Source organism: Chamaea fasciata, unplaced genomic scaffold (assembly GCF_029207755.1).
Source record: "Chamaea fasciata isolate MVZ Bird 193981 ecotype frontalis unplaced genomic scaffold, bChaFas1.0.hap1 SCAF_90, whole genome shotgun sequence".
Lineage (NCBI taxonomy): Eukaryota > Metazoa > Chordata > Aves > Passeriformes > Sylviidae > Chamaea > Chamaea fasciata.
Window position 1 is genome coordinate 271,153 of NW_027094175.1, and position 10,827 is coordinate 281,979.

General features: G+C 52.7%; 3 long non-coding RNA genes across 3 annotated transcripts; all 3 read right to left on the minus strand.

The window, feature by feature from the left end:
• Positions 1 to 978: 978 nt before the first annotated feature.
• On the minus strand, positions 979 to 3,414 carry LOC136304428 (uncharacterized). The gene is made up of 5 exons (XR_010724562.1): positions 3,275 to 3,414; positions 2,989 to 3,140; positions 2,282 to 2,417; positions 1,404 to 1,471; positions 979 to 1,127 (listed from the first exon to the last, which is right to left on the minus strand). It is a non-coding gene; the product is annotated as an uncharacterized lncRNA (long non-coding RNA).
• A 2,603-nt stretch (positions 3,415 to 6,017) lies between these two features.
• Positions 6,018 to 9,029, minus strand: LOC136304429 (uncharacterized). The gene is made up of 4 exons (XR_010724563.1): positions 8,926 to 9,029; positions 7,540 to 7,762; positions 7,313 to 7,378; positions 6,018 to 6,245 (listed from the first exon to the last, which is right to left on the minus strand). It is a non-coding gene; the product is annotated as an uncharacterized lncRNA (long non-coding RNA).
• A 457-nt stretch (positions 9,030 to 9,486) lies between these two features.
• On the minus strand, positions 9,487 to 10,439 carry LOC136304435 (uncharacterized). The gene is made up of 3 exons (XR_010724570.1): positions 10,244 to 10,439; positions 10,086 to 10,165; positions 9,487 to 10,008 (listed from the first exon to the last, which is right to left on the minus strand). It is a non-coding gene; the product is annotated as an uncharacterized lncRNA (long non-coding RNA).
• Between the last annotated feature and the right edge of the window lie 388 nt (positions 10,440 to 10,827).

Consider the following 10,827-nt stretch of genomic DNA (forward strand, 5'->3'; position numbering starts at 1 on the left):
AGGGGAGGGGGTGTGGCCACACTGGTCCAGACTGGGAGGGGTGTCACCATGGCGCCAGAGGCGGAGTCGAGGATACGAGCGAGGCAGGGACACCTAGGGGACAGCCAGGGCACCCCAGGGACACCTAGGGGACAGCCAGGGCACCCACAGGGACACTCAGGGCACCCCAGGGACATCTAGGGGACATCAAGGGCACCCCAGAGGCAGCCACGGCACCCCACAGATAGCCAGGGAACCCCCAGGGACACCTAAGGAACAGCCAGGGCACCCCCAGGGCACCCCAGGGACACCCAGGGCACCCCCAGGGACACCTAGGGGACACCCAGGGCACCCCCAGGGACACCGAGGGGACAGCCAGGGCACCCCAGGGACACCTAGGGGGACAGGGGAAGGCAACCCCAGGGACCCCCAGGGACAGCCAGGGCACCCCAGGGACGCCTTGGGGACAGCAAGGCAGCCCAAGGACACCTAGGGGACAGTCAGGGCACCCCCAGGGACACCTAAAAGACAGCCAGGGCAGTCCTGGGACACCTAGGGGACAGCCAGGGCACCCCCAGGGACACCTAAGAGACAGCCAGGGCACCCCAGGGACAACTAGGGGACAGCCAGGGGCACCCCCAGGGACACCTAGGGGACAGCCAGGGCATCCCAGGGACAGTCAGGTCCCCCCAAGGGACACCTAGTGGACAGCCCGTGGACCCCAAGGGACACCTAGGGGACAGCCAGGGCACTCCAGGGACACCTAGGGGGACAGCCAGGGCAACCCCAGGGACAGCCAGAGCACCCCAGGGACACCTAGGGGACAGCCGGGGCGCCCCCAGGGCCACCTAGGGGAAAGCCAGGGCACCCAGAGCTCCAAGTGCTCTCCAAGGCAGGCTCAAAACCCTTACCAACGATTGGCTTTAATAAAGACAACTCACACAAAGTCACCTGCACCACACGGTTGGTCTGTAACGGCTGCAACAAAATACGCCCTTCTGGAAGCAGTTCAGCACTTACTGATCACTTCTTTGTTTTGGCACTTCCCAGCCAGGGCCTGCGGGGCCTCCTGCAGATGCAGGTCTTCGCTGACAAGGCTCCACTTGTGCAGCAGCAGCAGGATTAGGGGCAGGAGCAGGAGCAGCTCCCTGAAATTTTAGAAAATATTAGAAAAATACAGGCAAAAATCTCACCTCTGTCCTCCCCTAAGAACATCCCTAGGACATCATCCCAGTTTTTCCCAGCTAGGAGCTGCAAGGAATTCAGGCAGGGGAATTGACATCAGGGAACAGCTTTGTAAAGTCAAAGGCAGAAAGAGAAGATCCACCAGCAAAGGGCAGGAAAGGGGAAAGGTTTCTGAAAACATTTCTGCAGTCTAATTAATAATTATTTCTGCTTCCCCAGCGAGAAGAACACAAACTCACAGCCATTCAGGCCTGACAGTCCCCTGCAGCCAGAGCTCAGCACACATCCACAGAAGCAAGTCCAGCACCTGAAAGAAAAAAAAAAAAAAAAAAACAAAAAAACAAAATCAAACCAGAAGGAAAAGGTGATTTCTTTGGCTTCAAAGTTATTTCAAGTTCTTAAAGCCCAACACAGCTGATAGGAGAAACAGAGTCAGGGCTCCTGGCAGACAGAGGGTGTTTTCCCCCCCAGGGGACTGCAGAGGAATTGTCTGGGACTTGGACTGTCCCTCGGGGTGACACCAGTTGCTGTGACTTTTATCATTCCATATGTTTGACTCCCAAAACTTCCCAGCCCAGGGGCTTGAGCTGACAGGGCAGCACAAAGATTGTTCTCTGTGTGGTGCCCAGATTTGGGGTTCACTGTCACCTTTGCTACTTTAGATGAATTATACCCACGGCCCCGAATTCCCTGCTCAGTTCCTGCTGCAATAACCTCACAGTGCCTCACAGAGCATGGATATTCCCACGCAGAGCTGCTGCTTGAATGCCAGATGTGTCAGGAACTAGCAGAGCTTCCAAGGAAGCTCAGCAGGATAGGGACAGGATAGGTTTCTATTCCATAGATTTGGTTAATTCTAACCCTCATCCCCTGGGGGTCACCTGTCAGATTTCCCTGGAATTCAGCCACCCCCTGAGCTCGGGCTCCAGGTGATGTTTCAGAGCAGGAGAAGGCACTGGCCGGCGTGTGCTGAGGCAGCCCCTGTGCCCTCGGGAGGACACAGCTCCCTGCAGGAGCTCAGCTCCTTTCCGAGCCCCAGCAGTGGCCTCTGCAAGTGCCTTTCCCTCAGGCAAGGGATGCCCATCCCTGCCTTCAGCACACCTCCAGTGGGACCCACCTGCAAAAGCTTTCCATCACTTCTGCACTCCGGCTGGCTCCCTGGAAAAGTCCAGACTTCATCCAAACGAAACTCCATCCCACTCAAACCTTTGATTTTGAGGCATCTCCGAGGGCCGTTGCTCTGGATTTAATTTCTGTGAGGGAGGAGCACCTTGGCTTTAATGCTGCCGATGGGTGATGTCCTCAGGCTGAAAGGGAGGGGATTTGGGGTGGCCAGGACATCCCTGGCAACTGTGTGGGAGCTCCGGGAGGTGGGAATTGCTGTCTGAGCCCCTCTGCAGACAGCCCGAGCCGCCGTTCCCGGGCAATGCCAGCTGTTCCCTGGGGAGCTCTTGGGCTGTGGGTGCCTCTGTCCGGGCTGCAGCATCTCCCCGTGCCCGGTGGGAGCAGCCCCTGGCCGAGGAGCCGCGGCAGCCCCGGGGCCGTGTCCGTGCCAGCCCCGAGCCCGGCCCCGGGCCCTGCGTTTGGCCGCCGCTGCCACGGGCGGGGCCCCGCAGGCACAGCTCCTCCCCTGCACATCATCCCAGGGCTGCTGGCCCCGCTGGGGCTGCCGGCCTCCTTCCTCCCTGCGCCTCCGGGCACCCGGGACACCTGCAGGAAACACCGAGGGACACTGCAGGCGGCACGGGGGGGCACCGAGGCCTCCGGCCAGAAAAGCAGCCCCGGCCTCAGCAGCTGCCATCAGTTTGGCCCGGCAACACTCACCTGCAGGAAACGCCCCTGTGCGGGTGGGACCGGCCCTGCCTCTCTCCAGAACTTTGGCCGTGGAAGAAGGGAAGCCTCAGGACTTGTCCTGCTCTTTTCCGCCCAGAAAGAGACTTTGTGTAAGTACTTTTACGGCAGCTGTTGAGTAAATCCTGGAAAGGACAGGAAATCAGCGTCACTGGAAGAGCTTTGTGCTGTCGTGACCTGCCAGCCAGTTCTGCCCTCGAGCCATTCCAGGGGCTGCTGTGTGAAGCAGCTTTGGCAGAGAAGGCGGCACTGCACTTACCTTAGTGGGGCCAAGCGTTGCCATCCTATGGAGGTCCATCCCCATAATGCAGAGATTGGTTCAGCTGCTTGGAGCAGAGTCCGGGTAATGCCAAGGTGCTGAGTTCGATTCTCAAACGGTCCGTCTGCTTGAGAGTCAGATTTTAGGATCCCTCTCAGGCTCAGTATATCCTGTGACCTGGAAATAAGAGGAAAATTCTCGGCTGAGTTTTAATAAAACAGCTTTTGCCATTGCAGGGTGTGAGCTGCACTCGGTGATTTTCGGCCGCGATGAGCCCCACGAGCATTCCGCCCTTCCTTGCCGCCATCTTGGTTGCGTCTGAGGCCACTTCCGGTCCCGCCGGCATCTTTTTTGCGGCACCGCTAAGGCCCCCGGCAGGTGTTTACACAGACGCCTGACTAAATCCACGAATCCGAACCCGGAGGCGGCGCGGATGAGCACATGGCCGGTGTCTGCACACCTGGAAACGCCGCGGAAAATTGCGCCCGGGCGGCGCTGTAGTCGGGGTTTTTGTGCAGGCATCTGCGTAAACGCCTACAGGGTCCTTATTTTTTCCCGCCCTTTTGGCCGCCCTTTTTGGAAGGTCGGGCGCCTCGCGCCTCGGCGCCATTTTGTGAGGGGCGACGCGTGACTTCCGCTTTTCCTTGCCGCCATCTTGGTTGCTCCTGAGGCCACTTCCGTCCCGGCCGCCATGTTCTTTGTGGCTCGGCATAGGCCTCCGCCAGGTGTTTACACAGACGCCTGACTAAATCCACGAATCCGAACGCAAGCGCGTCGCGACTGAGCACACGGCCCGTGTCGGCACACCTGGAAACGCCGCGGAAAATTGCGCCCGGGCAGCGCCGTAGTCGGGGTTTTTGTGCAGGCGTCTGGCTAAATGCCTATAGGGTCCTTATTTTTTCCCGCCCTTTTGGCCGCCTTTTTTGGAAGGTCGGGCGCCTCGCGCTTCGGCGCCATTTTGTGAGGGGCGACGTGTGACTTCCGCTTTCCCTTGCCGCCATCTTGGTTGCTCCTGAGGCCACTTCCGTCCCGGCCGCCATGTTCTTTGCGGCTCGGCATAGGCCTCCGCCAGGTGTTTACACAGACGCCTGACTAAATCAACGAATCTGAACGCGGACGCGGCGCGACTGAGCACACGGCCCGTGTCCCCACACCTGGAAACGCCGCGGAAAATTGCCCCCGGGCGGCGCCGTAGTCGGGGTTTTGTGCAGGCAGCTGCATAAACACCTATAGGGTCCTTATTTTTCCCGCCCTTTTGGCCGCCCTTTTTAGAAGGTCAGGCGCCTCGCGTCTCGCCGCCATCTTGGTAGTGGAACCCACTAAAATGCCCCCTCGGCCGCTCACACAAGCGCCTGACTCAATGGACTGCCGCCCGCGGCGCCGCTGCGCCCCCATCCCGTGTCCGCACACCCGCAGACGCCGCGGAAAAGCGCGCCCGGACGGCTCCGGGGTCCGGGTTGGCGCGCGCAGGCAGCCGGCTGCCACGCGCCCGGGCTCCTTGCCTTTTTCCCTCCCTTTCGGCCCCGAGCTGCGGGCGGACGGGCGGCAGCGCCGCCCCCGAGCTCACAATGCGGGGCTGCCACGCGCGTCGGGGACGGGCGGGGGGGGACAGCTGCACTACCGCTCTTTGCCCACAGGGTGGCAGCACTGCCGCACGGCTCCGGCGGGACGGTCATGGGGGGCAGCTGCACTACCGCTCTTTGCCCACAGGGTGGCAGCATTGCCGCACAGATCAGGCGGGACGGGCGGGAGGGACAGCTGCACTACCGCTCTTTGCCCACACGATGGCAGCATTGCCGCACAGATCAGGCGGGACGGGCGGGAGGGACAGCTGCACTACCGCTGTTTGCCCACACGGTGGCAGCATTGCCGCACAGATCGGGCGGGCCGGGCGGGGGGGGAAGCTGCACTACCGCTCTCTGCCCACAGGGTGGCAGCACTGCCGCGCGGCGGCGCGGAGCGGAGCCATAAACGAACGTGCCCAGAAATGCCCTTCCGAACAGCCTCCGGAATAAATGGCCCAAAAGACCCCCGAGCACACCTGCGAGAGCCCTGCCAGCAACCAGACCGAAACAAAAAAGCCTTTCGTTCAGGCTCTATTTCAATATTTTTTATCTTTGTGATTCTGATATTTACATTAATCATTACAATTCAGCTTTTATATTATGTACATTATACATCATGTATTATGTTTATTATACTATTATATTTATTATATATATTAAGTATAGAAAGTTATATATAAAATAATTTATTATTTATTATGTAATGTTATAAATAATAATACATTTCATTTAAATATCATGATTATGTACATTATAGATGGTTATATTATGTATATTTATATATATTTATAAAACGTGTAGTATGTAATAATATATTGTGTATTTATTATTTATATTATTTTTCATATCCTATACTTTTTGTTATTTTTCTTTTTCATTATTTTTTAATTCGTTTGTTTATATTTTAAACGATATTTTACACTAGATGAATTCATTAACCTAACACATCAGAAACACAATTAATTTGAATTAAATGAGCCTGGTTTTCTAAGGGGTAAAGTTTTAATCTTTATTCAAATAATATGGGCATGTTTTCTCTTTCTCTATGGTTTTTTTTTGGTGGGTTGCGGGGGAGTTTAGTTTGTGGGTTTTCTTTTTTTGTTCGCTTTGTTTTGGAGTTCTTTGCTAATAAACAAGCAGGGTCGGAGAGTTCAAAATAAAACGTCTACTTTGTTTTTATTGCCCCCTCTGAAATACGCCTCGACAGCCTGGACAGCAGGCTGCTGCTGGTAACACTGTGCACGGGTAGGAGGAGACCTGGTCGGGGCTGGGAAGGAAAAAACGGCACCACGGTGGTCACAGCTTTCTCCCTTCAGGAGTTTTATGGAGCAGAAAATACAGAGCTTTTGCCAACTGCGCTCTCTGTGACATCCCGACGTCCAGCGGGCACCGAGGTCATTTCTCATCTTTCTTGCCAACAGCCAAACCCCCAGGCGCCCGGGGGAAGAAAGAGTATGGGGAAAAAAAAAAAGGAACAAAGAAAACATGAAAAAATAAACCAAAACTATAGAAAATAATAAATAAAATTAAAATACCAAAAGAAAAAAAATTTCAAAGTAACAAAAAAGTGGAAAAAAAATTTAAACAAAAAATTAAAATAAAAAACTAAAAGTAGTTTTAACAAGTAAATAAATAGCTAAAGAAAAAAATATAAAAATTAAAAAACGGAAGAAAAAGTCTTTGAAAAACCACAAAACGCAACATGAGAAACCACAACAAAAGAGCATAAAAATACAAAAATAACAAGAAATAAAATACAAAATTAAATAAATGCAGCTTTCACCTCCTGCCACTGCCTAAAAAAGCACCATGGCTTTCCTCAATTATGCAGCAATAAGGGAAACAAACCCAGTGCCCCCCAGAACAGAAGGTTTTCTAGACAATTCCCACTTTTGCTTGGAAACAAATTCTATTTTAGTGGGAAGCTCATTTTGGACAAACACCCAAATGTGCCAAGGTAGGAAAGAACCACCCCCCTGTGTCCAAGGAACAGCAGCTAGGCCTGGATTCAGGTTTTAATGGCATTTATGTAATTAAAAATGCAGTAAATTGAACTTTACAAAGAGATGAATCATGGCAAATAAATACTTCAACGTTTTCTTGGGAATTCACAGAATTTTGTGGAGATGGTGCTGGACAATTCCTGATTTACCAACATTAATTGGGTAAATTTCCTTGGAAATGTGCTCTACAAGGTGCAAAAATTCCAATTAGGATGGAAAATTGGAATAAATAAATATTCCCTTACTAAAATCAGAGAGAAAATCAGAGTTATTCCTTCAAATAAAAGGAAGGAATAACATCTAAATCCAAGCTTGCCTGGAAAACAAGCTCAGGAATTTCTAACATTGAAAACTTTTGCAAGAGTCATGAAGTTGGTGAAAGTTCATGGAATGATGATTTAAAATCTGCTTCCTCTGCTCTAATTTAAAGGGAAGTGGGAATTCAACAGGTCCAGTTACTCCTATCCAACCTTGGACTGGGATAAGGCCTTCCAGTGGCTTCACTTCCTACTGGCTCTCTCCTTTTTGCCCACAACCTGGAAGAGGAAAAGCAACAGGAATAAAGTCTCAAACAGGATGGCCTTGGTCCAGGCAGACTGAAATGCAGCTCCCAGGGAGGGAGGCCAGGCTGTGCCTCGGGGAGCTCCGGGAATCTGGGATTGCCCGTGGGATTAAAGGGCTGGAAAAGCACACCCACCTGCCAGGTTCAGTGCTGGGACAGAGCAAGGCCGGGGCTCGGGGGCAGCAGTTAGAGCTGGGACTGCAGGAGAACACCCCAAACCCGGGTTAAACATCTGGCACGACACGCAGCACGCTCCGGGAGAAACTCGGGTGGGAGAAGCCCCGGGATGCTCCACGTTCCTTGCCCTTGGCAGCCGTGCCAGGGCCTCCCTCAGAATGCTGACCTCACCGTGCAGCTCCTACAAAATAGGAGAACTTATGGGAATCGCCCAGCAATCCATGGACTTCCAGTTATTAAGAACCACAGCTGCAGCGAAAGGTGCCCAAACTCTACTGCAAACCAGCAGGTCTGAGGAGACGCAGGGATTTATTCCTGAGGGGACACAAGGATCCCTCAGCCAGCCAGGATTTCTCCCAGGCTCTTCCCACTGCTCTCTGAGGACACAAACAGCAGTTTTTCCCTGGAGTTCCCCTTTCCAACAATGCCAAGACTCATGTTCTCCTCCAACCCCAGGTTCAGGAGGGAAAGTAGGAATATTATCACTGCACAGACTGTCCAGGAGGGTGTGACTGAGGCAGCAGCACCAGCTCCCACTCCACTGCTGCTCTGGATTCCTGAGCAGCTCCTTTCCATCCTGCCCTTCCCAGCACCATTCCCTGGGTGCCATGTCCACAGACACCTTCTCCATGCAGCTTAAAACCCACAGACACCAACAGAAAGGAGATCAAAAATCAATTCACATGCTGCTAGTCAGAGAGAATGGGAGAGGCCTAAAAATCTGCATTTATTTTAGAACACTAGAGCAATTTCTTCATGACCCTGACTATCAGTGATGGGCAGATAAACACCTTCTTTAACTTACTACCTGCAAAAACATCAAGTTTCAAGTTTAGTAAAGATAAAATTTTGCTGCAAAAATAAAAGAGGTGGGATGTTGGTGTTAGTGCTTTAACCTTCGGACATTAGCGGGTATTTGTAAAACAAATTCATTATTGAAGCAGCTAACTTGAAAATAAGGGGGTTTTACAATAAAGTTGACCAAAAAAGAGTCTCAAAATTAAGATACAGGTTGCACAAATATTTAAGGAAAAAAAAGTTGTCTTTCGTGCATATAACCTGCCAGCCTCTCATGTTTTCAGTCCTTACCATTTATTTTTACCAAGGTGATGACTAAAACCTTGTCAAAAGCTCAAAAAAAAAACCAATCCAGGACAAGGCAGGTGTTTTCCCAAGTACCCCCAGTGTGGAGCTGTGTCAGCCACAAGTGTTTGCTCCCTCAGCCCAGCCCGGAGCAGGCTCCAGCTGCTGCCCAGGGGTTACCAAGGGACTCACCTGTTTCAAGCTGTAAATGCAGGTGGCCTGCACTGGAGTGCCAAAAAATGTGAAATATGTGACTCTCACCTTGAATAGCGATCGATCTTCTCAGGGGAGCCCCTCACCCAGGATGGGGGGCTCTGCCACGGATTTCATCCCTCTGCATCCGAAAGAAAGTTGGGACAAAAGTCAGAGTGCTGCAGGATACCTTGACAGCTCCACATATCTTGTGGAAATCTAGGAATACCCTCGACAGCCCTGCTACACTCCACATCACAAATTTCAAGCCCCCAGCACTATTATCCTATTACCCCCACACCCAGACTGAGCAGCAAGGCAGAGCAGCTCCGGGCCAAACACACACCAACACCCGTGACACAGCACAGGACAAACGAGGGGACACAACAGGGACAGAAAACTCTGGGCAAGAAGAATGACCCTGAGGGTCCAGAGAACTCGGAATGAGATGACCGAGGTGAGACTGAAGGTGAGCTGGCCAGGCTCAGAGAACCCTGCAGGAACAAGATGCCATCGGGATGACTTATCCCAAGAAATGCAGAGATGGATGCCCGAGAACCCTACGGTCAGAATCCTCGACCTGTCTTTGCATTCTCACAAGACCTAACCCGCCGGAATGGATCAGGGCGGTGCACGGCTGTCAGTACAGCTCAGAACAAGACCTGAAAAGGCATCGGACTGGATGCTTGTGAAGAGAGATGGATTCTGATGAGTGTCCGAGCAGCTGAGACAAAGGCACCTGGCTGAGGAGCACAGAGATCAGAAATGCTAAGACTGATGCCAGAGGTTTTGACAGGCCCCTGAAGCGCTAAGGGAAAAGACAGCACACACAAGACACCCAAGACACAGAGTGCACAACAGACACAACACACACCAGGACTGCTCTGCCCTGCACACCTCGGCACTGTGATCCAGAATGAGACTCTCCCTGGATGAAACTTAAGGGGTCACAGCTTAGACATCCCTGTCTTCAAACCTGACTCAAAAAACCTTGCTAGTGACCCCACACTCTTCTTTCATGCCCTCTACGGCTCTGAGCTCTCCACTTATCTCTCAGATGTCTGGGGAGGTGCATCCACGCCGGGTCCCAAAGAAGGCTGCCTCTCCCTCGGGGAAATTCCTGCTGTGACCAGGCTGGTGTCTCCTCGTCAGCTACAATAAAGAGAACTAAACGTGACCCTGTGCTCTTAGCAGCACATCAGCCAGAAACCAGCAATTCTGCTACTCACAGTCTCCTAAGCTTGCCTGTGTCCTCGGCCCTGTGCTTCAGCTGCGCTCAGAGGCCAACGCCGGCGTCGCAGGGTCTGGTCTAAAAATAAAGACAAAGAACAGAGCTGTAACACGGCCACCATTTACACCTCCCCTGCAAATCAAAACAGTGACCGACCTTCTCAGGGGAGCCCCCTCACCCAGGATGGGGGGCTCTGCCACAGATTTCATCCACCTGCATCTGAAAGAAAGTCAGAACAACAGTCAGAGTGCTGCAGGATACCTTGACAGCTCCACACATCTTGTGGAAATCTAGGAATACCCTCGACAGCCCTGCTACACTCCACATCACAAATTTCAAGCCCCCAGCACTATTATCCTATTACCCCTACACCCAGACTGAGCATCAAGGCAGAGCAGCTCCCGGCCAAACACACACCAACACCCGTGACACAGCACAGGACAAACGAGGGGACACAACAGGGACAGAAAACTCTGGGCAAGAAGAATGACCCTGAGGGTCCAGAGAACTCGGAATGAGATGACCGAGGTGAGACTGAAGGTGAGCTGGCCAGGCTCAGAGAACCCTGCAGGAACAAGATGCCATCGGGATGACTTATCCCAAGAAATGCAGAGATGGATGCCCGAGAATCCTACGGTCAGAATCCTCTACCTGCCTTTGCATTCTCACAAGACCTAACCCGCCGGAATGGATCAGGGCGGTGCACGGCTGTCAGTACAGCTCAGAACAAGACCTGAAAA